The sequence below is a fragment of the Rhinopithecus roxellana genome, chromosome 2 (genome assembly GCF_007565055.1).
Source record: "Rhinopithecus roxellana isolate Shanxi Qingling chromosome 2, ASM756505v1, whole genome shotgun sequence".
Classification (NCBI taxonomy): domain Eukaryota; kingdom Metazoa; phylum Chordata; class Mammalia; order Primates; family Cercopithecidae; genus Rhinopithecus; species Rhinopithecus roxellana.
In genome coordinates, this window is record NC_044550.1 from 98,019,154 (window position 1) to 98,025,153 (window position 6,000).

Sequence of the window (6,000 nt, forward strand, 5' to 3'; positions counted from 1 at the left end):
TAAACACATATTTAGCCTTATTAAAATTCTTCCATGGATTGGTGTTTATCTTTGTATATATACATGCAATGTTCAGCACTGGTTGCTGCTGTGTCTACTGACTCTGTTTAGGGAGCTGGTGACCTGCTTTTATAAATAAACTTGTAGAAACATGGAGACTGGGCCATGCGCCATGGCTCACACCTGTAATCCCAGCACTTTGGGAGGCCTAGGTGGGCAGATCATGAGGTCAGGAGATCGAGACCATCCTGGCCAACCTGGTGAAATCCCATCTCTACTAAAAATACAAAAATTAGCTGGGCGTGGTGGCACGTGCCTGTAATCCCAGCTACTCAGGAGGCTGAGGCAGGAGAATCACTTGAACGAGGGAGTCGGAGGTTGCGGTGAGCCAAGATTGGGCCACCACACTCCAGCCTGGCAACAGAGCGAGACTGTCTCAAAAAAAAAAAAAGAAACATGGGAGACTGAGACAAAGGAGACCCCAAGGGACAATAGCAAATCTCCATTAAAGCTGTAAATAGAACACTAGAGTTTTATCTTCCAGTCCAGTGCTCACACTAATAGGATAGACTTTGCTCCCTCTTCCATGGGAACATTCTAAGTTTTCTTTGAAGTGAATATACTCTTCACAGGCTTAGAATTGCCTGTAATTATTCACATGGGGACTCTCAGCAAAGATGTCATAAAGGTTCCATCTGTATGGCTTCATTTCAAGGGCCTAACGCTTTGTGTCTCCTCAGAAATGGAGCTGCCAAAAGAGCTGCCAAAGACAATTTTGCTTCCAGTGTCCCTTGCAAAACTGCAAACTGGATTCTTTTTTTGTTGTTGTTACTGTCAAAAATTAATAAAATGTCATGTTTCTCTCGGTGAATAAAATTGGAAAAGCTGCTCTAAGAACACTTTGTTCATAGATATGTTAGTCAGATTATACAAATTATGTAAAGTGATAATATTAACCTTTCCTTCAGCCTGTGCTTGTGGAAAATAATGATGATTAAGAAATAACCCCATCATTTTGTGCTCCCCAAACAGCTTTATTGCAAAGAAAGAACCACCCTTTCCCATACAACTTCGATAAAATTCACGGAGCCCTCTTTTAAACCCATGACAAGGCCAGACAGACTCTCCATATTTCCCTTCTTTGCCTCATGAAAGATTAGCTGACTCTTTGTACCGACTGACCAATCTGGACAAAATACTTGCTGCCTTAACTTACCAAATTTTAATTAAGCTTCTTTTCTTCCCTCAGAACCCTGAACTTTGACTCCCTCTCTGCTGAACCCAGTATTAGCATGGAGTGTGGAATAACCCTCCCTTAAGAGACCCTCCCCTCCCTTCAGAGAATATTTTCTGCTCAAATGTCGGATGACTTTGCCCTCTCAACCCACTCACCCATACCCAGTTTCTTAGCCTTATTTACTCCTGCCTGTAAAAGAAAATTTCTTTCTACTTGACCCTTGTAAAGTTTATAGATCTTATGGTCAGAGGAGTCTCTTCACTGTAATTGTTCCCATCGCCTACAGCAATAGTTTTCTCCTTTATTGCAATAATCCTTTTGAAAAAGTGTCTCTGTGCCGAAGTCCAAATTTACTTTTATTTGACATAGGGCACATAATGAAAACATAAAGATGAAGGTTAAAATGAGTTTTTCCCATATCTAAGATGTGAAAATAGAAACTCTTCCAGTCTCAGTTTTCATATAGCATGAAAACTACAGAATATATATCTATACCAGTATTCAGGATTTTTGAAGCAGAGAGCAGAAGACCAGTTTTGCAACTCCTGATACCTACATCTGGCTAATAAAGTGGCTAATAAAGAAGACCATGAAGGCCTAAGAAGCAGAGAGTGACAATTGAAAACCATTTTTTTTTTTTTTTTGGTGAGAGTCATTAGTGTTCTGTGTGCCTCACTCTTCGCCCTCCAAACCACCTGTATAGATGCACACATATACAACATCTAATCTAGGAAGTGGGATTTAAATAAGAGTATTAGATAACATTGGCATATGACTCCTACAGTACAAACACATATATGCCTGAATCCCATCTGAGTAATATAAAGGATAAGAAATTAGATTGCAAGCTGCTTATTCAAGGGCTTATACAAGGGATGAAATTAAAGTGATTTCATCAGGAGATCTGCAGTCTGAAAGTCTGTAAAGCAAGAGATGCAGTTGTGTTTCCCACTAACCAGATGTGGGCCATAGGAAAAAGACATGCCCAGAGTTGCCTCAGGATCTGTTCAAGAAAAGCTGGGGTAAACAAATCTCAAAAAAGGAAAGCTTGGGTTATCTCCTGATGTCTAGAGGCACAGAAAAGACAAAGTTAAGAGTCAGAGAATAATACATTACGCCATTAAAGAAATTGCTCTGATATGTCTCAGCAACTGAGGGGGGGCTCTAGAGAATTCAGAAAGAAGTTCTCAAGAACCTCTCAAGAGGCTCAAATATCTGTCTGTTTAGAAAACATGTCACATACTTAAAACGTATCAGTCGAGTATGAACTACACTGTCCCTCTTGTGTCTTTTTCTTTCCAATACAATATACCCGAAGAGTTAGCCAGGTAAAGGAGGTAAGGAAACATTGGGAGATATTACAATTATGTGAGTGCTCTGGCTAGTTAATCCTATAGTTTATTCCTGCTTTTTATTCATATTTGACTAGGCTATTTCGCAAGCAGAGATAAAGTTAACTTGTTGAAAACCGATAGTAATGCAAATAATTTCTGTCCATGGAAATAAAAATTGTGCCTGGTGGAATGCCATTTACATTGATATTGGATATTGACTAGTTTTGGAAGTTTTTCATTGGTTTGTAAATTTATTTTAGTATCTCAACAAGAATATAATCAATCATTTCTGTGATTACGAGTATATTTAATATAGGCATCCCTAATTTTAGTCATTTCGGGTGATTTCTCTTAATTTTAAATGGTGTTACTTTAATCTAATATTACAGATAAATTAAATTTGATGATATCATGTGTTTAGAAGATAATATGTGTTTTAGTTTGTATGGAGAGACAGAGGACAACTTTACTCCAGATACTTTCTTTTTTCTAAACAGAATAGGCCAGGTGCAGTGGGTCCCCCTGCAATACTAGCAGGTTGGGAGGCCGAGGCAGGTGGATCGCTTGAGCGCAGGAGTTCAAGACCACCCTGGGCAATATGGTAAGACCCTTGTCATGAAAGAAACAAAGGAGAGAGAGAGAGAGACAGGAGGAGAGGAGAAGAGAGGAGAGGAGAGGAGATGAGAGGAGAGGAGAGGAGGAGAAAGAAGAGAAAGAAGAGAAGAGAAGAGAGGAGAAGAGAAGAGAAGAGAAGAGAAGAGAAGAGAAGAGAAGAGAATAATAGAAGTAAAAGAGAAAGGAAGGAAAGATAGGATAGGAACGGATAAAGGAAATGATGACGGAAGGAAAAGAAAAGAGAAAAGAGGAGAAAGAAGAAAGAAAGAAAAAGAAAGAAGAAAAAACAAAGAGAAAAAGAGAGAGAGACAGCGCAATAGGCGAGATCCACTATAAAATAGGGTAAAGGTACGGTCTGAGGGAGGTCCTTAAAAGAAAGGAAGCCGGTCGAACACGGCATCAAGGCCAAACGAAAGAAAGATTACTTTGCAGGTCATCTTCTGCTTAAAAAGGAAAGTGACAATCATTACTCTTCCTGGCTACAACTACTATTAGTATACATGCCCAATGATGGGAATAGAGGCTCCATAAGGACACTCAAAATGCATCTTATTCTCCAGTAAGTGCCAGGTCGAATGAAACTCCAACATAGCTACTTATTAACGGCTTCTACAATTGAAATGTCACTATCAGGCCACATCCAATATGTAACATATACTTGCAAATTTGTGGAGAGAAAAGATAATAAAATACGTGTGATCAAGACAATTGAGAAAGTCAATTTACAGCTTGGACTACTTGCATAATGGTTTTATTTTCTAAAATACATTAAGGCTTTATTTATTACATTCCAAGAGTATCTTTCACTGCCTCTTAATGTTTCAATGCCCAAAGCTTAATTTGTGCAATGTCTTACCCAAAAGAGCACATTACTGAGAATAGCTTTCCCTATACATTTTTTTAGAAGAAGAATTTATCTTGCTTTCACATTTATATATGATAACATCTAGTATAAGAACAAGAAAAAAATCTTAAAAATATAAGTGAGTGGCTGAGGCAGGAGAATGGTGTGAACCCGGGAGGCGGAGCTTGCAGTGAGCCGAGATGCACCACTGCATTCCAGCCTGAGTGACAGAGCGAGATTCCGTCTCAAAAAAAAAAATATATATATATATACATATATATACACATATATATGTATATACATGTGACTTACTAAGGAACTTTTTAAAAATTTTTAAATACGCAATTTACTAGAGTAATATTACATATTTCTGGTAATGAAGTCTATCCTGGTGATGATAAATTGCAGAAGGAACTCACATATTTCTCCTGGTGAAATGAAAAAAATAAAAAATGTCCAAATTTTAAGTAATATAGCCAGAGGAAAAAAAAATCCAATTTTTACATATAAAATGTTGACATGCTATAAAAATTGATATCCTATATAGCTATAAGGAAAAGAACAGAAAATAATGAAAGAAATATTTTTGGCAATATTGTGCAACTTCAGATGAAAGATCAGCAAAATAATAAGACATAACAAAAAGTAAATACTGAGACGAACTTGGTGTTAGTGACAACTTGACTCATTTATGATTTAGCTTTTATTTTATTAGCAAGTATTAATTCAATTCCCTGAAGGCACTAAGGATCCCACAGTGAGTGGAATAGATTAAAAATCCCATCCCTAACTGAATGCACATTATTTTGTGGGGAGATAGTCAATATACAGGTTTCATTGTAATATAAACAAACAAAAATAGAATGGAAAAGCATGTTAATATTTTACTGCCTTTCCTGTGTTTGTGTCATCTCCAGTGGTTTAGTATGGAAAACCACAACAAAGACCAGAGATTCACCTTGCATAGGTGTAGACTGCCCAGAGTTTAGGGAGAAGTAGAATCAAGTGTGCTATGTATTTCCAAAACCATTATAAAGTAGTTGTAATTTTTAAAACTTTGATGTTTAAAAAAAAATTCTCTCATATTAGTATCTTGTATTTCTCTACCGTTGCAGATAGAGTTTTTACAATACTAATTTACACTGTGTTTCTATTGGATTATTGTCTCTCAAAGACTGGTGGCATGTAAGAGGCTCAGATTGAAAAGAAAAATCCCAGAAATTCAGATAAAATAATGAATAATGGAACATTGTTAAGGAAATATAAGAAGACAGAAAAATTATGTATGCTACATCTGCAAATGTCACAATTGCTGAGTAAAGATCTTTTTACAGGTTTTAATCACCTGGAATGATAGGAGAATAAAATAATATAAAATTTAACAAAAATGAATATGAAGAACCTCCATATAGGAGCAAAGAAAAGGTAATCACAAGAAAAGAGAAAAGAAAATAAGGAGTTGCTTTAGCAGACACCTTTGCTGCCTTGTGTGACCCTCCTTCTGCTTACCTCTGACATTAGCTGCAGCCGCAATGCAAAGTTGCTTGTGAGTTCAGACATTTTGTGTGCTGGTGGGGTCAGCCCCCATTCAAACCTATCAGAAAGTGGGGGGAGTTCATTTCTCAGAGGTTCTGATGTGTGGAGTCCCTACTATCTAGAGCAGTAAATCTAATTGTGCACTTATAAAAACTTTTCCTCCTTTCCTGTCTTTTTCTGCCCTGTCATCCTGCTCCCTGCATCACATTCCAAATAAACTACCCACACTCAAGTCCTTGTGCCTGGCCCTGCTTCCAGAAAAACATACACTAAGATACTGATTCAAGTAAAAAACCCTCCAGATTTCAACTGAACAGAAGCAGTGCTAGAACACAATTGCTTTAAAAAAAAGTCAAAACAAACAAAGCTTATATTACCTAACTTAAATATAGAGATCAGAATGAGCTGGGGATAACTGTCCTCTAGAGTCCTAG